Source organism: Castor canadensis, chromosome 19 (assembly GCF_047511655.1).
Source record: "Castor canadensis chromosome 19, mCasCan1.hap1v2, whole genome shotgun sequence".
Classification (NCBI taxonomy): Eukaryota; Metazoa; Chordata; class Mammalia; order Rodentia; family Castoridae; genus Castor; species Castor canadensis.
Window position 1 is genome coordinate 22,575,624 of NC_133404.1, and position 23,518 is coordinate 22,599,141.

Genomic DNA, 23,518 nt, shown 5'->3' on the forward strand with positions numbered 1-23,518 from the left:
CGCAGCTGCCCTCATGGGCCGGCGCTGTCTGGCTCCGTCCGCTTCTCCCTCACCTGTGTCCGCCACGGAGGCTGACAACGACGGAGGGTGAAAGGCACTCGGCCCTCTGTAGGTCTGAGGAATGTGCGGCACGTTTGAGCAAGTGTGGGGCCTGGGAACTGCATGTGACTGAAAACTTGCCCCGACCATCACCCAACCAGGGCCTCCCACCAGCCCTAAGACCCACTTCGATGTCCCCGCGCACATGGCTGCTGAAGGGTCCGCCCCTGGTACTGGTGTCTGTCTCAAGCCAACTGCGTGCGGGGCCACGACCAGGGTTACGGGCACCATGGCAGGGCCCAAAGTTCCCATGAAACCCAACGTGTCCCAGCTGGAAAAACGAGAGCATCTCTGAACCAACGAGAGGTGGTCTGGCCGCAGGCCTGCCTGGGGGGTTGGGACAGAGGGTGGCGGGGGTCATCCTGGGCCCAGGAGGACAGACCCTCACCCGCCCACATACGCCTACGAGTGTCATCCCTGACAGAGGAGCGCTGCTCTCTTTCCTGACCCTGTCACCACTGAAGCTCTGTGGGTCGGGGAACGCGTCAGGCACAGGGCAATGGCACCTTAACTGTCCGGCGGGCAGGCACGGCCCTCACGCCACCCCTGGAGAGCTGCGACGTGACCACGGTCCAGCCGTTCCGCTCGCTGCCCCGGAAGGCTGCCTAGGGGATGAGCTCGGCCTCCCGGGGGAGCCCAAGCACCCGGACTCACAAACGCTCCCCGCGGGCTACCCTGGGGCAGCCCCATGCACACCCGCCCAAAGCTTTCCTGACAAACCACCGGCTACGGCGACGCCGGAGATGGCTAAAAGATTCTCGGGCATTCCGGAGCCACAATCCTGGTGCACATGGCCCCGCCTCGGCTCTGCAAACCCCCACAACCCTCCAGGACACGCACCCCTACATGTCCAGACCTGGGTCCGTGGGGAGACACTCAAGTCAACGGTCACCATTCCAGGGGACCAGATCCCGCATGCACCCCAAAGGCAGCGGGGCCAGTAGCCTCCTCTCCCGTCCTGGACCCCTGCCCCCAGACCTTCACCCTTTGCCGTACCCATTCCACACCAACCTCCAAAGCCACACAAAGGGGTTCCCGAGTGTTTGCCCCGTGTCCACTCCAGACTAAAAGGCCACCTGGCCACCCGAAGGAACTCAAGGCCTGAAGGGCTCTGCACCCAGAAGCCCCCGTCCTGACACCGTCCTGCAGGGGGTCAACGGGCCACACCTGGGACCCCTTTGGCCCACCTGCTATAAGCCCACGTGGCTGTCATCTCTGGTATGCATGGGAGGCTGCGGGTGGCCATGCGGCTAGTAATGCAACCATGCAGGCAGGCCCAACACCCAACTCTACCAAGATGCGGTCCCGGTGCCATATTGAAGGGGGTAAGCACCCTGGTGTCACCCTGGGTTGAGGGGTCGGATGCAACGTGAGGACGTGAAAGTCGTGCGTCCGTCCTCTACTTGCCTGGGAAAGGCAACGTGCTGGACCTCAGTCCCGATGAGAATGACGGTTATAGAGTTTTCACTCATTTTGTTCAGCTTTTCCAAGGAATGATTTTGGGGGACTCATCATCGATCAAGCACGTTGTGGGCCGCTTCACCCAGGCAATGCCCGCCCGCCAGGCACTGGGCCAGCTAAGTGTTTCAGGACGTTCACAGTGCCCAGGACCAGCCAGGGACGCGCCACTGGCTGAAGCCCAACGTCCACTTTGACAGTGGAATGCAGTGGGACAAGAGCGGAGCGTGGAGGTGGAGGGACTGGCAGCTCTACCAGACCCCAAAGGCTTCAGCACCCGGGGCAAAGTCAGGCTTACCGTCCCTCAGCGATTGAAAGGCACCGGGGGCCCTGCTGGCCACACCACTGGCGGCCACACCTCGCGCCTCAGGTCCTCAGGAAAGCGGATCGACTCCCTGCCAGGCGGAGTGCTGGACTCCCACGGTCACTCCCCCTGGGGAGCGGAGAAAGATCATACACATGACTGAGCACAGCTGGAAGGGACACGTGTCACCCATCGAGGTCTTGCCACGGCTGTGGCGCTCACATCTGCCGCTCCTCCACTTGTGTTACACGTGGAGGCTGCCACCAGGACGAGGACACCTGCCCCTACGTTTTCCAGAGTGATGTGCCATGCCTGAGGGTCAGCGTGGGAACCAAAGCCCTCCATAATGATAAAGTAAACAATGTTGTAAAGTGGTCTTCCCCATGCTGTGGTAGCTACCTCGAGTCAATTGTTTACCCTGCATTGCCATAGGTGCATTTTCTGGTCCCATGGATATCTGTGTACAGGAGTGCTGAATGGATTTTGATTGGTATACAGAGCATCTGTGAATCAACAGTTATGCTTTACCCTTGGGCTTGTTCTTGATATCAAAAAGGTGTCAGTCATCATTCTGGTCCTGGGAGGAAACCAATCTGCCCTTGTAAGCCTATTTGTTTACATTTGCAGTGATATTTGCCTCAGCGTGCACTACACTTTAAGCTGTGGACATGGCTAAATTGTAGAGCACTGACTTAGTAATTGAAGGCCCCTAATTTTGATACTCAGTTTCACCCAAAAAAAGAAAAAAAGAATAAGATTCTACAAGCCTAGGATATAAAATCAACATAGACAAATCATTAGCACTTCTATACACTAATAATGAACAAACTGAAAAAGAATGTGAAAACAATTCAATTTACAATAGCCTCAAAAAAAAAATCAAATACATAGGTGTTAACCTAACAAAAGATGCGAACAAATTCTACAAGGAAAACTATAAACTTCTGAAGAAAGAGACTGAGGAAGACTATAGAAAGTGGAGAGATCTCCCATGCTCATGGATTGGTAGAATCAACGTAGTGAAAATGTCGATACTCCCAAACGTAATCTACATGTTTAACGCAATTCCCACCAACATTCCAATGACATTCATTAAGGAGATTGAAAAATCTACCATGAAATTTATATGGAAACACAAGAGGCCACGAATAGCCAAGGCAATACTCAGTCAAAAGAACAATGCAGGAGGTATCACAATACCTGACTTCAAACTATATTACAAAGCAATAACAATAAAAACAGCATGGTACTGGCACAAAAACAGACATGAAGACCAGTGGAACAAAATATAGGACCCAGATATGAAGCCACACAACTATAAGCAACTTATCTTTGACAAAGGAGCTAAAAATATACGATGGAGAAATAGCAGTCTCTTCAACAAAACCTGCTGGGAAAACTGGTTAGCAGTCTGCAAAAAACTGAAACTAGATCCATGTATATCACCCTATACCAATATTAACCCAAAATGGATCAAGGATCTTAATATCAGACCCCAAACTCTAAAGCTGATACAGGAAAAAGTAGGAAATACTCTGGAGTTAGTAGGTATAGGTAAGAACTTTCTCAATGGAACCCCTGCAGCACAGCAACTAAGAGATAGCATAGATAAATGGGACTTCATAAAACTAAAAAGCTTCTATTCATCAAAAGAAATGGTCTCTAAACTGAAGAGAACACCCACAGAATGGGAGAAAATATTTGCCGCTACACATCAAAGGACTGATAACCAGAATATATAGGGAACTTAAAAAACTAAATTCTCCCAAAACTAATGAACCAATAAAGAAATGGGCAAGTAAACTAATCATAACTTTCTCAAAAGAAGAAATTCAAATGGCCAGAAAACACATGAAAAAATGCTCACCATCTCTAGACATAAAGGAAATGCAAATCAAAACCACACTAAGATTCCACCTCACCCCTGTTAGAATAGCCATCATTAGAAACACCACCAACAACAGGTGTTGGCAAGGATGCGGGGAAAAAAGAACCCTTTTACACTGTTGGTGGGAATGTAAGCTAGTACAACCACTCTGGAAAAAAATTTGGAGGATACTTAAAAAGCTGGACATCGATCTACCATTTGATCCAGCAATACCATCCTTGGAGATATACCCAAAAGACTGTGACACAGGTTACTCCAGAGGCACCTGCACATCCATGTTTATTGCGGCACTATTCACAATAGCCAAGTTATGGAAACAGCCAAGATGCCCCACCACTGACGAATGGATTAAGAAAATGTGGTATCTATACACAATGGAATTTTATGCAGCCATGAAGAAGAACGAAATGTTATCATTCGCTGGTAAATGGATGGAATTGGAGAACATCATTCTGAGTGAGGTTAGCCTGGCCCAAAAGACCAAAAATCGTATGTTCTCCCTCATATGTGGACATTAGATCAAGGGCAAACACAACAAGGGGATTGGACTTTGAGCACATGATAAAAGCAAGAACACACAAGGGAGGGGTGAGGATAGGTAAGACACCTAAAAAACTAGCTAGCATTTTTTTGCCCTCAATGCAGAGAAAGTAAAGCAGATACCTTAAAAGCAGCTGAAGCCAATAGGAAAAGGGGACCAGGGACTAGAGAAAAGGTTAGATCAAAAAGAATTAACCTAGAAGGTAACACACACCCACAGGAAATCAATGTGAGTCAACTCCCTGTATAGCTATCCTTATCCCAACCAGCAAAAACCCTTGTTCCTTCCTATTATTGCTTATACTCTCTCTTCAACAAAAGTAGAGATAAGGGCAAAATAGTTTCTGCCAGGTATCAGGGGTTGGGGGGGAGAGGGAGGGGGCAGAGTGGGTGGTAAGGGAGGGGATGGGGGCAGGGGGAGAAATGACCCAAGCATTGTATGCACATATGAATAATAAAACAATAAAAATTTTTTAAAAGGGTTGTGAATGTAGAGATGGGAAATGGAGAAATGGAAACAAAATTCAGATAAGGTCTTCATGGATTACGTGAGGAGAGAGAGAGAAAAAAAAGAAAAGAAACGAAAAAATAAAATGTCATAAAATGTTTGGAGATAAAAAAGGATAATAGGTTTAATACACTCCTTGAGTTGAATTTGTATGTCTTAAAAAGTAATTAAAATACAATTTATGATTATTAAAATATTCCAGAAATACTAAACTTACTGGCACCTTTTGGGGAGAACATACCTAAAAGGGTAAGAAAAAGAGCAAATTTGACTGTTGCTTAAAAAAAAAAAAAAACTGTTCCAAAAGATTGTTGCAGTAAGCTTGGTCTGTTATTGAGACAGTCATGAGATGCTTATGTGTCCCTTACAAATTGCTGGTCAGATTATGCATCCATCTAATGGTGTGCTCACAGTGTGTATATATAAATAAACATCTTAAAAACAGTTCTTATTACACAGTTAATGTAAAAATTATTACTCTGTTCTATTGGTACTTTCAAGAAAACAGATTATTAAATTTATTTTAAATCAAGTCTCACTAAAATTCAGGCACTCGGGTTAACACTCCAGCCCAGACCAGAGGAGAGAAAAAAAAAGGGGGGGATCACAGCCTTCAACAAAAATCTTGGAATTTGCGTAGTTAAAGAAATGACCTTCACGTGTTTCATTCTGCCATAAATACAATCTGGAATTAAATTCTCTCTTATAATACATGGGTCTATTAACAAATATGCTTTCTATAAATTGATTTTATACAAAAATAATTTCAAGGTTGCTTTCTTTCTTGTTTTTTCCTGCAAATGTAAGGCAAGAAACTCATAAAAGGTTTTATGAGTTATTTTCAAAAAATAACAAAAATATATAAAAAGTATTAAGGATATAGCTTTTCAAAAATGATACTTTTAGATTAAAAAAAAAGGATAATGACAACCCCCACAAGGGTACATATTAAGTTGTCACAAAAATATAGATGCTTATGTAAGTGATTAAGTTAACTAAAATCTAAGAGTTACATTAAAGGTTTTATAAGGTCAAAATTTAATGTACTGACGTTAAACTAAAACTTAATTCTCTAAGCTCATAAAAACAAGGCTATCTTTAAAATACTGTATTGTTCTTGATACATTTATAAAAAAAGTCTTAAAAATTGTTTTTGTTTTGTCAAGATAACTGGCAAAAATTTTTGATGCTACAGGTTAATCCACAAATTTGTCAAGACAACAAGAGTTTATTAAAACACAAAAAAGACAAGAAGCAGCTGAACACAGGGAGTGCTGCTGCATTGATATAAAGATTGAGACAGATTTACTTATGTAAAACAAAGCCAAAGTACACCCTCCAGATAGGATGATGAATAAATAAATAAATAAACAAATAAATACATTTTTAAAAACTCAAAAAGGAGCACTACACTGGAAATCTAGACCTCCAATTTTTACTGGACTCAACAGAGTGGAGGTGTTAGTCCTAATTCTTCCACATGTTGGATTGAGGGAATTTTTGCCCTGGGATAGCAGGTGGGCCTATTATTTTAGGGGGGCTCCATTGACTACAGGTTGATGGGATCCTGTTGTATGTCATGAGCCATATGTGAATGTCAACAATCTGGGATGTGGCGAGATCCAAGATGGCGACTAGAGGGAGGAAGCAGATAGCATGAGCTCCGTAAATCAAAAATCTTGCTGAAATAATGGAGACACACCTGGCAGGAAAAAACACCAAGAAGAAGCAAAACTACAACACCCTGAGCCCCCAGCCCGCACATAGCTTCTCCATGCCACATTACACTGAGAAACCAGGAGGGCTCCCACACCACCAGATACTGGCTCCCAACTTGACTGGGAGAAGTAGATCAACAGGAGAGCAAATAAGCAGCACATGGTACCCCCACAGCCACTGCTGGGATAAATCAGCATAGTCCCCAGGACAGACTGACCCCCACGCTGGGAAAAAAACTGAATAATAAACAAGGAATTGAAAAGGACAAGAAGTAAAAAAGGTGGGGTGACTTGAGCACACGGGAGAAGAGGGGAGGGGTAGTCTCCCGTGTAAACTTTAAATAAACAAAGCCTGCAACAGTAGCCAGCTTGTAGGACTCTCCACCCGAGAAGAGGGAAGGAGCAGGTTCCTGCATGACTCTAAATTTGGCAGCTCCACACAGCGAAATTTAAATAAACAAAGCCTGCAACAGTACATGACATGTAGGACTCTTCACTGGAGAAGGGAAGGGCAGTTGCCCGAAGGAACTTTAAATAAACAAAGCCTGCTGGAGAAGGTGGGTGTGGCAGTTCTCCCAGTGAACTTTAAATAAATAAAGCCTGCAACAGAATCCAGCTGGCAGTAGGCAACAGGTGAGCCACAGCTTGAAAAAGGCAAATAGTGGTTCACAAAGCTGTCTCCTGACCCAATCACCTGGCAAGACAACAACAGTGCTATTGCTTAAATACCAACAGCAGGACTGGAATCTGAAGGAGCAGAATGAAACATCATTGTTTCTGGACCTGAAATTTTTATTTTTTTATGGTTTTATATATCTTTTCTATTTTTAATTTTTTTTAACCTTTTTTTTCCTTCACAATAGAGCTCTCAACAATAGAGCTACTATGCAAATACCAACACCAGGACTGGATGTTGAAGGAGTAACACCAGAACTACTAAGATTGAAACTTTATTGCATCTGAACCTGGGATTTATTTTTTTCTTTTTCTCCTTCTTTTTTCTTTTATCTCTTTCTCTCTAAATGCTTGTTTAGTTCACTGTTGATTAGTATACTACGTCTTTGGTTCTCTATTTTTTTTTTCTTTTCTTTCTTTGCTTTCTTTTTCCTCTTACTCTTCCATTCTAGATATCATTACTTTTACTATTACAAGCAAGATAATACTAAATTACATACAATACAGGGACAGTAACAGCACCAAGTGGAATGAGAGAAGATGGAAAAAGGATGGAAACCATTTCACCCCTAATAACAAATTAGTACAGGAACCAGAGGGAAATGAAGAAAATGGATACTCTGATTCAGACTCCAAAAAAACAGAGAAAATATACCAAGGAAACCAATGAAGCCAACAAGAACATGCTGAAAGAAGAAATCCTGCAAGTAATCAATGAGAATTTCATAGAGATCATATTAGATATGGTCAACAAAAAGGTACAGAAGACACTCATGAAATTCCAAGACAACAAAAATAAAGAATATGAGAAAGCACAAGAACAAATAAAAGAAACCATAGAAGCCCGGAATAAACACCAAAGTGAAACAAAGAACACCATAAATAGAGAGAGAAATGAACTCAGGATGAAAATTGACAATATTAAAGAAGAAATGACCCATTATATGGAAAACCTCAGAAAAAAGAACGAAACAGAAATACAAAACAAAATGGAAGGCTACTTCAGCAGATTAGAACAAGCAGAAGACAGAATCTCAGACCTCAAAGATGAAATGGTAATTAAAGGAAAAACTGAAGAACTACTAGTTAGACAACTCAAGACCTGTGAAAGGAATATGCAAGGATTCACCGACTCCATCAAAAGACCAAACCTGAGAATCATGGGCATTGAAGAAGGAGAAGAGGTGCAAGCAAAAGGAAATCATAATATATTTAACAAAATAATAACAGAAAATTACCCAAATCTAGAGACAACTATGCCCATTCAGATACAGGAAGTCTCCAGGACACCAAACAGACTTGGCCAAAATAGAACTACCCCATGACATATTATCATTAAAATAATAAGCACAGAGTGTAGAGAAAGAATATTGAAGGCTATAAGACAGAAAAAACAAATAACATACAGAGGTAAACCCATCAAAATCATAGCAGACTTCTCAACAGAAACCTTAAAAGCAAAAAGAGTATGGAGTGTAGTCTGCCAGGCAATGAATGAAAATAACTTCAACCCTAGGATACTCTACCCAGCAAAACTATCATTCAAAATAGATGGAGCAATAAAAGTCTTCTATGATAAGCAGAAACTAAAACAATATATGACCACCAAGCCACCACTACAAAAGATTCTTCAAAGAATTCTGCACACAGAAAGTGAAAGCAAACAAAACCTAATGCTATATCTCAAACTCCTAGAAAATCAAGAACAAGCAAATCCCAAAACAAACAGAAGGACAGAAATAATAAAAATAAGAGCCGAAATCAATGAAACAGAAACAAACAAAAAAACCATACAAGTTGGCTCTTTGAAAAAATAAACAAGATTGACAGACCCCTGGCAAACTTGACTAAAATGAGGAGAGAAAAAACCCAAATCAGTAAAATCAGAAATGCAAAAAGGGAGATAACAACAAACACCACAGAAATCCAGGAAATCATCAGAGACTACTTTGAGAACCTATATTCTAACAAATTTGAAAATCTTGAAGAAATGGACAGATTTATAGATACTTACAATCATCTAAAATTGAACCAAGAGGACATTAATCACCTGACTAGATCTATAACACAAAAAGAAATTGAAGCAGCAATCGAGAGTCTCCCAAAAAAGATTCTCTGTTGAATTCTATCATACCTTTAAAGAAGAACTAATACTAACCCTCCTTAAATTGTTCCATGAAACAGAAAGGGAAGAAAAACTGCCTGACTCATTTTATGAAGCCAGTATTACACTCATCCCAAAACCAGGCAAAGACACCTCCAAAAAGAGGAACTACAGACCAATCTCCTTAATGAACATCAATGCAAAAATACTCAATAAAATAATGGCAAACCAAATTCAACAACACATCTGAAAGATCATTCACCACAACCAAGTCAGCTTCATCCCAGGAATGCATGGGTGGTTCATATATGCAAATCAAAAAATGACATACAGCACATTAATAGAAGCAAAGGCAAAAACCACTTGATCATCTCAACAGATGCAGAAAAAGCCTTTGACAAGATCCAACACCATTTCATGATAAAAGATGTAAGAAAACTAGGAATAGAAGGAAAGTACATCAACATTCTAAACAGTATATATGACAAACCTACAGGCAACATCATACTTAATGGTGAAAAACTGAAAACAGTTTTCCTAAAAACAGGAATGAGACAAGGATGCCCACTATCTCCACTCATTTTGAACATAGTACTGGAATTCCTAACCAGAGCAATTAGGCAAGAAGAAGAAATAAAAAGAATACAAATAGGTAAAGAAACTGTCAAAATATCCCTATTTGCAAATGATATAATTCTATACCTTAAAGACCCAAAAACTCCTAGACACCATCAACTGCTACAGCAAGGTGGCAGGATATAAAATCAGCATACAAAAATCATTAGCATTTCTATACACTAATAATGAACAAACTGAGAAATAATGTATGAAAACAATTCCGTTTACAATAGCCTCAAAAAAATCAAATACTTAGGAGTAAACTTAACACAGGATGTGTACAACCTCTACAAGGAGAACTATAAACCCCTGAAGAAAGAGAATGAGGAAGACTACAGAAGGTGGAGAGATCTCCCATGCTCATGGATTGGTAGAATCAACATAGAAAAATGGCTATACTCCCAAAAGCAATCTACATGTTTAATGCAATTCCCATCAAAATCCCAATGACATTCATCAAAGAGATTGAAAAATCTACCCTAAAATTCATTTGGAAACACATGGGACCATGAATAGCCAAGGCAATAATCAGCAAAATGAATAATGCAGGAGGTATCACAATACCCAACTTCATACTATATTACAAAGCAATAGCAATATAAAGAGCATGGTACTGGCACAAAAACAGACATGAAGATCAGTGGAACAGAACAGAGTACCCGGATATGAATCCACACAACTATACCCACCTTATTTTTGACAAAGGCACTAAAAATATACGATGGAGAAAAAACAGCATCTTCAACAAAAGTTGTTGGGAAAAGTGGTTAGCCATCTGCAAAAAGCTGAAACTAGATCCATGTTTATCACCCTGTACTAGTATCAACTCAAAATGGATCAAGGACCTTAATATCAGATCCCAAACTCTAAACTTGGTACAGAAAAGAGTAGGAAACACTTTGGAAGTAACAGGTATAGGCAAGGACTTTCTCAATAGAACCCCAGCAGCTCAGCAACTAAGAGAAAATATAGACAAATGGGACTTCTGCACAACAAAAGGAAATGGTCTCTAAACTGAAGAGACCACCCACAGAGTGGGACAAAATATTTGTCAGCTACACATCAGACAAAGGACTGATAACCAGAATATATAGGCAACTCAAAAACTAAACTCTCCCAAAATTAATGAACCAATAAAGAAATGGACAGCTGAACTAAACAGAACTTTCTCAAAAGAAGAAATTCAAATGGCCAAAAGCACAAGAAAAAATGCTCACCATCTCTAGACATAAAGGAAATGCAAGTCAAAACCACACTAAGATTCCACCTCACCCCTGTTAGAATAGCCATCATTAGAAACACCACCAACAACAGGTGTTGGCGAGGATGCGGGGGAAAAAGGAACCCTCGTACACTGCTGGTGGGAATGCAAACTAGTACAATCACTCTGGAAAAAAATTTTGGAGGCTTCCTAAAAATCTAAACATAGATCTGCCATATGATCCAGCAATCCCATTCCTGGGGATATACCCAAAGGAGTGTGACACAGGTTACTCCAGGGACACTTGCACACCCATGTTTATTGCAGCGCTATTCACAATAGCCAAGTTAAGGAAACAGCCAAGATGCCCCAATACTGACAAATGGATTAAGAAGGTATGCTGTTTATACACAATGAAATTTTACTCAGCCATGACGAAGCATGAAAACTTATCTTTCGCAAGTAAATGGATGGAACTGGAGAACATCAACCTGAGCGAGGTTAGCAGGCTCAAGACCAATTACCATGTACTCGCCCTCATATGTGGACTTTAGATGAAGGGAAAATACAGCAAGGTGTTTGGACTTTGTTCACATGATAAGGTGAGAGCACACATGTGAGGTATGAAGATAGGTAAGAAACCCAAAAAACATGATAGTATTTGATGTCTTCAATGCAAAGGAACTAATGCAGAAACTTTAAAGTGACAGAGGCCAATAGGAGAAGGGGATCAGGAACTAGAGAAAAGGTTAGTTCAAGAAGAATCAACTTAGAATGTAACACATATGTACATGGAAGCAATGCTAGGAATCTCCCTGTATAGCTATCCTTATCTCAACTAGCAAAAATGCTCTGTCCTTCTTATTATTGTTTATACTCTCTCTTCAACAAAATTAGAGATAAGGGCAGAACAGTTTCTGCCTGGAAGCGAGGGGGAGGGGGAGAAATGGAAGCAGCAGAATGGAAAGGGAGGGGATGGGGTTAGGGGGGAGAAATGACCCAAACATTGTATGCACATGTCAATAAATAAAAAAAAAATCTGGGATGTGATCCCTTATCAATCTCTGAGCCATGATTCTTGGCCACTATGTTTCCTAACTCCACACTTAGTCCCCATAAATATTTACCTGTGTTCTCTGGTGATTTTTGTTGGGGTTTTAACTACTAAGGTAACTAAGTCATGCTCATTTAAGAGTTGGTTTATGTTGGGGTTAACAATAAGGATAGCCATGTTAGGACTAGATCCTCTCCCCCTTGCAGATGGCTTACATTTATCTGCCTGGATAGATGCCAAGGACAGTTGGGCAGACAGTGACCTAACTACAACTAACTTTCTTGGTTGCCCAGCAACAATATCCCTTCGTGACCTTCCTGGTACTTTTCCACTAGCCCCCTATATCTAGCCTAAGCCTGTGTATGGCAATGGGATCTAGCTCTCTTGCTGGGGTCTCCCTCCACAGGGCTCCTGCCTAAACAGTAAACCCTCAACTGGTGTTGAGCCATCTCTTTGCCTCTTCCATACTTCTTATTTTCTAAAGGTTTATAATAAATCTTTCTGGATGACCTCATAGATATACAACTGTCTTAGATGATTCTAATACAGTTGGTATACTATATGTGTCTGTGACAGGGTCAGTGACACTGTTCTCCTCTCCCAGCTGATAAAAATCTAAGGTTTTACTTCAAGAACAACTAAAACTAATATGTATATATAATCTCTATAAAGTTGTGATGCTATTGCTAGTTCCTATATTTATGTTTTTCAAGTATATCAAGCTTTCTAAAATATAAAATTTAGATAAACATGGTAACAAAAAGTTAGTGGTACTGATATACTGTTAGTTACTAAATTGTCCATCAGAATTTAACCATGACTCTTAAGTTTTTGTCATTACAATTCTGATCCTTCTGGGGCATTTACAATCAAGTCCATAAAAAATGATTCTAAAGCTACTTATTTGTCAAACAGGTTAGCTTTTTAAACATCTGCTTTGTTAGATTTTGTTTTGTATTGTCCTTATCTAGAAGCCTGCTGCCTAAGGGTCACTCCTATTAAGCCTCTTTGCTGCTTAAATTTGGCCAAAAGGGTCTAGCTGGCACTGACTCCCGCCTGATCTGTTCATTATTCCCCCCCACCCCCCCAACATGGGAACAACGCCAAACAAACAAACAAAATCCAGAAAACAAAACTAATCAAGAAAGATTTTCAGTCTATGGCCTTACCTCCCTGAACATGCCCTATCTCATCTGGTCTTGAAAGCTGAGCAGGGTTGGGCCTGGTTAGTATTTGGATGGAAGACAGATCTTCAAGAGACTGCTCAGAGACAAGCAGTTCGGAGACAAAAGGGGGAATGCCATCAAAGTTCCAATGGAGTCACTGGTTCCAGACCTCTCAAAAATAACCAAGGCCAAGAGGATTAAAGAAATGGTTCTTATGCATGTATGGCTCTCTGGCATTAAAGCCCTTCTAGATACAAACTCATATTTTTAGACAGGGTTTTTTACTTAAATTGAGACAAAATAACTATTTTTACTGGCTCTAAACATGTCCTTTGATACTTAAAGATGGTGGTTTTAACTTTTTTTTTAAAAAAATGTGTTTTATTGGACATAAATACTGACAATATATTGTTGCCATGGTAATTCTACTCAGTTAAAAAAAGACATTGTCTAGATTAAATATATATATATATACACATATATATAAAATGTTCACCCATTAAAACCCCATAGGAGATGCCCTTTTGTTGTTATTTTGTCTACTCCCACCACAGTTAAAATAGCATAGATTGCTCCTTGGATCCACTACAGTCGAGTCAAGCCAGCTTCTCTGAAGTGGGAGTGCATCCCTGATCCAGCTTCACCATGTAGGATCACGCTCTGGAACCTGAGTACCCTCTCCCGGCAGGACTCCACTTCCCAGAAAACAATAGGGGACCAAGAACAGCAGGATGACAGTCCTACTCTAGTCACACCTTGGAAGCTGACTAGTGTATGCATGGCAGAAGCTTGAGGAATCAACTCTCCAATGGGACAACTGGGCAATTTTGACACCAGTTATCTCACTGTGACACATTGTCTCCCCTTGTTTGTATCTGTTGCTGTAATTCTCACCATAATCTTTACCATAGGTCTGGCAGTTACCACCCCTGCTTGATTAGACTCACGGTGAAAGGTTTTTATTTGCTCTCTTCTATCCAAAAGAAGAGGATGCATAATTACTGTTTGTAATTACTGATGTGGTTTCCCTTCATGGCCTCAGAGCCCTCCTCCTGTATGCATACTACTTGGGCAGGAAGTGTTTTCACCAGGACTTTGTTTTTCCATACTTACTATTCCTGTGCAGGCTCTGTCATTGGGTCATACACTCACAACCATACCACCTATCTAGTGTGCTCCCATGGTAATCATCATATCTGCTTCAACCCCACCTACCCCCCTTGGGAGCAATGTTTAGAGATCAGGAGTGTGCATAATCCTGGGAAAATTATCAGCCACACCCAGGTGTTTAGTCCAGATAAACCAGTGTCAATGATCTTTGATGCAGCCATAGATAAGGGTGGATATGGAGGTACAGACTATGGCTATGGGGGCCTAACTTGGGAGAGAGCCTATACGTCTAATGATAAGTATGTGTGCTGGGGAGACAACTCTTGGCCATGTGATGACGTGGGTTCTTATTATTGTCCTTATTTGGAGTTGTGTTTCATGGGCCACATGGCAGAGGGCTAAGCACAGCCCTCCTTCACAAGGAGAAAGCTGCCCCTGACTGCACCCCTGGCACCTGTAACCCTGTAAATTTCATGTACTTAAGCCATCGGATTGGACATAGGGGCATATAATTGGCATAAGGATAGGTGGAAAAGGCCTTGACCCTGGAAGTCTGATGCACCTCAAATTAGTAACTGTTACCTACCAAGTTTTTCACTTCTTTTATGAGGAAATGAGGAATGAATTTTCCATCTCTGTGAAAGCTAAAAACTTGTTCCTCTCACTGGCTGAGTCTATAGTCCAGACACTGAATGTCACTTCATGCTATGTTTGTGGGGGGACCAACATGGGAGACCATTGGCCTTGAGAAGCAAGGGAGTTAAACCCATGTGAGCCTTTTAATGAGACTGCTTTTCCAAAGCACAGGAAAGGCATCTGGCTCCTAAAAACTTCCATCATCAGAAATTATTGTACCTCCCTCCCAAACGGCCAATTCTCCACCTCAGAGGGGAATTTAACTTGTTTAGACAAAAGTTTTACAATGACACTGCCCAAGAGACCCAATGGTGGGGAACTCCAAATCACACAGGACCCCACCCCACCCACTGACCAATTTTTCTAATCTCCAGAGAACATGGAACAATCTTACTGCAAACATAGATTGGCAGGCACCCAGGGGACTGTATTGGATCTATGGGAAGCAAGCTTAAATGGTGCTACCTAGCAGCTGGTTTTGATATTGTGTGCGAGACTCAATCAGACCATCTTTCTTCTTACTTTCCCTCAGACAAGGTGAAAAACTGGGAGTCCTCATACATAAAAAAAGATTAAGTAGACAAAAACGGGGTGCATTACAAATTGGCAATTAAAAAGATAACAAATGGCCTCCTGAGCCAATTATCCAATACTATGTTCCTTCCACCTGGGCAAAAGACAGATCCTATGTTCAACCACATCATCAGGCTGCAGGATGTTATTGAAATCATAACTAATGAAACTGTAAGCGCTCTCAATTTGCTGGCAAAACAAACAAAAAAATGAGCAACGCCATCTATCAGAACCACTTGGCTTTAGACTATTTGCTGGCCTCTGAGGGAGGAGTTTGTGGAAAATTAACGTGAACAACTGCTGCTTACAGCAGTTTGTAATGATTGATGATGAAGGAAAGGTCATAGAAGAGATCACAGACACGATGAAAAAGCTTTCCCATGTCCTTGTCCAGACTTGGAGAGGATGGGATCCCAATGACCTGTTTGGAGAATGGTTTTCTGCCATAGGTGGATTCAAAATTCTGATGGGGCAATGGGCCTAATCCTAGGAGCATGCTTAATATTGCCCTGCCTGGTCTCCCTGGTGCTGTGGTCTATCAAGACTATAACGGAGGCTGTTATAGAAAGAAAAACAGCCACATATGTAATAATGCTATGGAACTACAAACCCCTAACTCAAGATGATGCTCTTTGACCCTGGGTGGATCCCAGCATCAAAGCAGGTGATAATGTAGCAAGAAAGGGGAGGCCAGAAAAGAAACAGACAGGTTGTGTCTGGCAATGAGATAGGAGGAGGGGAAGGCAAAGCAGAGAGATTAAACTTAAAGAATTGAAGCATGAAGGTCACATAGCACTGGGGAAATGAAATAGCCAATAAAGACACATGCAGCTATATGTGGGTTGAGCTTTGCTTTTTGCTTCTGTAACCTGCTTGCACAGGTATATAAGGTGAGACCCCTTTGTTCTCGGGGCTCAGCCTTTAGACATGAGTCTACTGAGTCTGTGCCAGCACAACAAACATTGCTTCCTGCTAATCTGCCTCAGGAGACTCCTATCTCAGCTCATAATTTCCCACAACAATATTTCTATGAGAAGAACCCTAAAAATCACAATGTGTCTGTGCACATGACTACTAATATGCCTGGTCCTTTGGTCCTGCTTATTGAACTCCTTCCTTGGTGTCCTAGGGTGACAGACAACCTATGCCAGCTAAAATACTTCATCTACCACAACAAAGCAGGACTGAAAAAAAAGAGCAAAAGTGCACTAGACACAAGAAGCCCTGTCCTTGGGATGCCAACCCAGAGGGGCACAAGGATGAATGAATACCCACTGATATCTACATCTGTCAACAGCATCAGTGGACTTTGGCTCTTCTTACTAACATTGTCACAAATGAAGCTCTAACAGAATATGGGATAAGGAACTAGAGAACAATTGCACAACTGCCAAGTGTGGCAGTCTTGCCCTCATTACAACAAGCACAATCAACGCTCAGCTCACTGCTCTGGAACATTGACCTACATAGAAGAAAGGCCTCCAGGGAAGCACACCTCATACTGATAATCAAATCCTCCATAGTAGGAAACCTGGGAAGCAACATCAATGCCCGCAGGATGCCAGGCAAATAGGAAGGTAGGTACAGCACTGCTTTGGAAGTTTAAAAGAAAATTGAGTGATCCAATATTGATGTGAATACAATCTCTATGTTCACCTGGCCATTGTTTTCCTAGCCTCACCTCCTCAAGGCCATGGTATACCTCTATGTTAAACTTTCTTGCTTTGGTGGACCCAAAAGTAAATGGTGAGTCTCCTCAGGGCCAAATCCCAAGGTAGGGATGACACCAACCATGTCACACATTCCTGCCCCTAACAGCCTATTGCCCTTTGCCATACCCCATCTATACCCAACTATCAGGTGATACAATGGTGTGCCCAATGGTTTCCCTGCCTGTGTTTCAAGGGAAAAGTAGGATGGCCATGGAATGGAAGTCACAGGCCAGGAAGGGCTCTGTAAGAAGCTGTACTCTTGCCATAAATGTGTCTGCTTGGAGTTCACCAAGCCTAGTCCACCTTTGTGCTCACTTGCTGTAAGACTGCATGTCTGGAGGGTGGTCACCATGACATGCAACAGGGACCATTCAACCTGCCTATGCACAACAACTGAAATAAGGTATGATCCTAGTACCTAGTTGATGGGTGGGATGACAGTAATAACACTCTGGGTGGTAGAAGGAATGAATGTGAACACATGCAAGTTGTGCCTCACACCTACAGTGCCTGCAGTGCCTGCATAACCTTCAAACCTTGTGCTGAACCTCAGTCATGATGAGAAAAATGGTAGTGTTTTCACATATTTTGTTTAGTTTTTCCAAGGAGTGTTCATGGGGAAACATCATCAAACCAAGTTACATTTGAGAGTGTTCAGCTTGAGCACTGTCTGGTTTTGACTGCATTGATCTTTCACTCATTTATTTGTATTGTTTTTCCATATCTGATTAGGGCAACTTTGTACTCTCATCCTCATTCTCTTTTTAGTTCTGCTTTTCCTCCTTTCCCTTTCTTTATAATCACTGTATATGAATCATGACACCAGCATTTCAGTGTTTAATTTTAAACCACATCCTGTTCTTCCTTTTCCTATCACCCTTCCCAATTTAGACTTTCCTTCCATCTATAATTAGAACTCTCACTCACATTTTGCCTCGATCACTATCTTCCCATTCATAATCCTTCTTTGTCACTTACACTTTATAAAATAATTAGATTACCAGATCATATTTATTTTTGTTCTTTAATTCTTCCATCTTTCTTCCTGTCCTCCACTCCAACACAGGAACTAGATCTTTTATACCTACCTCATTCCAATGTCTCATCAACCTCTATTAGTAAGCTAAGCCACCATCCCTTCCTTCTTACCTTATAAAATCATATACCTTATATAATTTATTATTGTTATCTTACATATTTCCTTCCCACTATTACCCTTATTCAATAAGGTCTTCCTAGATCAAACAGATTATTCTTTGCTCCTATATTCCTCTAAATATACTAGACAGAAGTAGTGATTGGACTTCATTAGGGTTTGCTGTAATGTCAAGATTGTAGTTTATAACCTATGATGACTTTTGCAGCAAAGCTTCCTCTTCATGAGTGAGTAGGGAACTGCACCCGGTGTTCTGATATACCATAGATAATCTTTTTATCTATACCTATATCTTTAATATATATGTATAAAAATATATAAGATGGAGTATTACTCAGACATAAAGAAGAATGAACTTATGTTGTTTCCAGGTAAGTGGATAGATCTGAAGATCATGTTAAGCAAAGTATGTCAAATTCAGAAGGGCAAAGGTATCATGTTTTCTCTCATATGAAAGCTAGACCTAAAAAATGTATACATAAATACATGATGTATTTGTATATATAGCATGACCACAGTAGTGGGACTCTTTGAGAGGACTAGGAGGAGGCAGGAGTGGATAAGAGAATGACAGAGAGTGAATAATATTAAAAAACATTGAATCTGTGTGCAAAGATCACAAAACAAAAGCTATTGAATAATTGGACGCCAGAGGAGATAGAGAAAGAATGAGTAATACTGGGGGTTAAAGTACGATATATACATGTGTGAAATACCAAAGTGAAATACCTTTGAAAATGAATACATGTGTAAAAATGAAGGATAGGAAGGTAAACCATGTTGTGTTCAGGGGTTGATACTAGTAGGAGGGGAGGGTAAATGGAAGGTAAAGGAAGGTAAATATGGTTTGATGGACTTTGTACAATTGTATGAAAATAATGAAGCCTGTTGAAATTGTTTTAAGAAGTGGGGAAGAGGAATGAAGGAGACATAGAGGGTGCATCTAATCAAGAACACTGGAAGCACATATATAGAGGTCACAACGACACTCTCCTGGTACAACTAATATATACTAATAAAGTATAAAAATATATTATGCACATGTATGAAAATGACAAAATGAAACTTGTTTTGAACAATTAATATATGGTAATAATTTTTTTACCTTAAAAAATACCCAATTCCAAAAAAAAAGAAAAGAAAAAATTTAAGTGTAAATGTGTTTCTAACTCCTCTTTTTCCTTTATGATTCATAGCAATTGCATAAAATAATTACGAGGCTATGACAATGCACACATTAGTATAAAAATATAATTTGTGACAACAGCATGAAGGGGAAATAGAGCTGTATAAGTGAAAATATTTATAGACTTGAAATTAAATTAACCTGAACTAGGTTGTTATAAATTAAGATGTTAACTATAATTCCTAAATCAAAGATTAAAAAATCAAAACTGTGAATTCAACCCTCAGTCCCAACCAAAAAAAAAAAACCAAAAAAAAATTAAGAAGACTACATTGCTGGTAGAGTGGCTCAAGTGGTAAGAGTACCTGCCTAGCAAGCATGAGGCACTGAGTTCAAACCCCAGAACCACCAAAAAATGGTCTGAGAAATAACTGATAAAATTGAACATATAATTTTCTATATCAATGAAAGGTAAAAAAATGCAAAGTTAATGCTAAACAATTAGAAGATTAGGAAAAATGATCCATAATATTTTTATGAGACTATCCAAAATGATCTGATAATAACCATAGTTAACATGTTGTAACCCCATTTTTCAGATAAACCTTAGCATAGCTATATTTCACAAGATATTTCATTGCAATATGAAACTAAAAAAATCAGTATCTTGAAATTCTGTATTTGTCATTCCATGCAAAATCCCATATAAAGTAAAATTATAAAACACAACGATTCAGAAATGGAGGTGGAGATTTTAACCAAAGAGAAAGACAAATTATGTAGCTATTACCCAATAACCTACCGAAAAACTAAAAAAAATTACTGAAGATTTCGCACAGATTACATGGTATATAAATTTTGAAGGATGCTGATTTACCTACTTACCACTATATTCTGAAGTGGAAAACCTCATTCCAGTTTCCTCTACCTCACCAAAACAAAGCAAAGAAGAAATAGTCTCAGAATGTACTGAAAAATAAGAGTGACAAAGCACTAAAATTGGGTCCATGGTCAATATTTAATATAGGCATGCAGAGTTCCTTTCTTTAGCCCAACACTAATAAGACTTTCAGTATCTGTAATAGTTGCTTTACCATTTTTCATTCAATCTGTCTTGTTTCCTCACTTATTACTCACAAAAATATTTCTTATATATAATTATTTATCTACAGTATTGCTTTAAGCAAAATGAAGAAAGTCTTAGGTACTGAACGTATTAACAGTGCACAAGACAAGATACTGACGTACTGTTCAGAAAGAAAAGACATTCTCATACTAGTGTCTTGTTAATAAAGAGTCACCAGATAGAGCCAGGCTGAGTCTTACTTGTCTTATTAGAGAGCCACTCATCTGGACCTCAGATTGACATCTGGAATGAGTCTCTCAGCATCCTCAGACAATTGTGCTCATCATCGATCCAGACAAGCACCCTCATGACAAATAAGCATTTCCATAGCCAGGCTTGTTTTGTGCAGGCTCATCTACTGTGTTGTGAATGAAGAATAAATGTACATTAGACATTTCACTTAATGTTTGAACAGGACAGCCACATATCTCGTATAAAAAAGCATGTGACTTGTATGGTCCTAGTAAAATTAGATAAAAAATGTTTGGAAAAAAAATTTTAAATCTTTAATCAACTAAAAGTTAAGAAGTAAATAAGGTATTGAATAACACATTGTATGATTATAGAACAAACAAAAGTAGAAACATGAAAGTTCCCAATGTGCCAGAAAAACAATCAGTATTTAGCACATTAGAATTTCACCGCAAGATTATTTTTACATGACACAAAATGGCAAGAAAGGGAAACAGGTGGGTGAGTCTACAAAATTATTTAGGCAACTTCAAATTAAATTTTTAAAGGAAGAAAGAGTAAGAAGGATTCTTTTGAACAAAGTAGGGATGTCCATGGGGGGAATAAATCACAAATCTTCACCTTTGAGCCTCTGAAATCATGAATTCACATGCCTTGAAGCTGTGACATCACTGGCGATAACACACATAAGAAACTTCAAAAACACCACAGTAATTGCTCACCTTTTTTTCTTGAAGTACTGCAACTTGTTTTAAGCTGTGACCTGCAACAAAATGTCATAAAGAGACTAAATCAAATAAAAAAATACAGGACGTTCATTAATAAAATACAAAAATTCATACTGATAAGTTATCATACAACTATCCCCACACAAGTCACAGTTATTCAGTCCTTTGACATCTTTATCTTTTCATTTCTTCACTTATTTCCTCCTTGTATTCATTACTTGGCACACAGTCAATAATGACCTCTATTATGCTATGCAAATTTGTGGCAGAGAAATTTTATTTGTTTATTTTTCCGGTGCTGGGGATTGAAATCAGGGCTTCATTTACTTGCTAGGCAGGTGTTCTTCCACTTGAGCCATACCTCAAGAAGAGAGCCACACTCTCTTCTTGAATGAGAGAATGCAAAGTTTTATTCCACAAATAAATCTATTATGAAAATGCCTTATGATGGGTGAAATTAAAGGCACCTACTATCAGGATTATTGTAAGCCAATAAACTGGAAATAAGAGAGAAGATCATCAAAAAACTACTTCAAAGGTATATAGAAATCTCTATCTATCACCTGGAAATTTATTTCAAAATGTTACACAGATCATGATGAAATAATGTCAGAAGAGAAAGTGAGAAATTTTACATGATAAATGGAAATTATTTTGAAAAGAAGCAGAATAGGACATCACAGAGGTGAGACATAGGTGGGTAGGATGGACTGAGCATAGTACATCTTTACTCAACTGTTGAACTCAATGGAGAACCTCAGGAGAAATGCATGGATATGCTAGCATAGGACTCGGAAGGATAAATATTTGAAGGTGAATCAGGGATCATGGCATTAATTGCCAAATATCTTTGGGGTTTTTCCTTTTCTCTGGTTTCTTAATGGCTTACATTCAGGGGGAACAATTGGGTTGAAAAACAAATGAAAAAACTGTTAATAACAATAACTGTTAATAACAATGTTAATAACTGTGTATATCTTAACATAATAGGTGAAGAACGTAGAAAGTTTCATACAGAAAACACAAATCAAAAGGATGAAGGACAAGCAAGTAGATCAGAATGAGAAAAGTTTCCTAGGAAAATCCATCAAGATTCAATAGTCCTAAATAAGTGTATGCAAATAATCAGAGTCTCAACATGCAAGAAACAATAGCAAATAGAAGTGAAAACCCATAATTACAGATGGAGACTCTAACACTTCTCTCAATAATCATTAGCATGAGTGGACAGAAAATCTACAAACTTTAAGAACTGAGCCAGGTGCCAGTGGCTTACAACTGTAATCCTAGCTATGCGGGTGGCTGCAATTGGGGGGATTATGGTTTGAAACCAGCCCAGGAAAAAAGTTCATTGTATTCCCATCTCCAAAATAATTAGGACAAAAAATGCACTCGGTGTGTGGCTCAAAAAGAGTGCTTGCTTTGCAAGCATGAAGCCCTGAGTTCAAACTTTAGTTCCATCAAAGAAAAAAAAAGAACAGACCACTACCATAAAAATGAAATCTGATATTCATAAAACATTCCTTGCAACAACTGTGGAATATAATATCTTTTAAAATGCATATGAAACATTCACCATAATAGAGCCTTTCCTGGGCAATAATTTAAAAATTAACATATTTGAAAGTATTTAAACCATACAAAGTTTCTGATCAAAATTAAAATTAAATGAAAAATAAAAATTGAAAAATCATGCAAATACAGAACATTAACATACTGCAAATAATTCATGAAACTGAATGAAGAGACTTGGGAAACAAGAAAATATTCTTTACTAAACATATGTTGAAACGGGATGTATCAAAATTTGTGGGATGCATCTAAAC

At 39.8% G+C, this 23,518-nt stretch overlaps 3 non-coding genes across 3 annotated transcripts; all 3 read right to left on the reverse strand.

Annotated features, from left to right (window-relative positions):
• Window positions 1–1,525: 1,525 nt before the first annotated feature.
• Window positions 1,526–1,620, reverse strand: LOC141419323 (small nucleolar RNA SNORD116). The gene has a single exon (XR_012444111.1). It is a non-coding gene; the product is annotated as a small nucleolar RNA SNORD116 (small nucleolar RNA).
• A 16,288-nt stretch (window positions 1,621–17,908) lies between these two features.
• LOC141419328 (small nucleolar RNA SNORD116) lies at window positions 17,909–17,999 on the reverse strand. The gene has a single exon (XR_012444116.1). It is a non-coding gene; the product is annotated as a small nucleolar RNA SNORD116 (small nucleolar RNA).
• Window positions 18,000–20,998: 2,999 nt separating this feature from the next.
• Window positions 20,999–21,065, reverse strand: LOC141419354 (small nucleolar RNA SNORD109A). The gene has a single exon (XR_012444133.1). It is a non-coding gene; the product is annotated as a small nucleolar RNA SNORD109A (small nucleolar RNA).
• Between the last annotated feature and the right edge of the window lie 2,453 nt (window positions 21,066–23,518).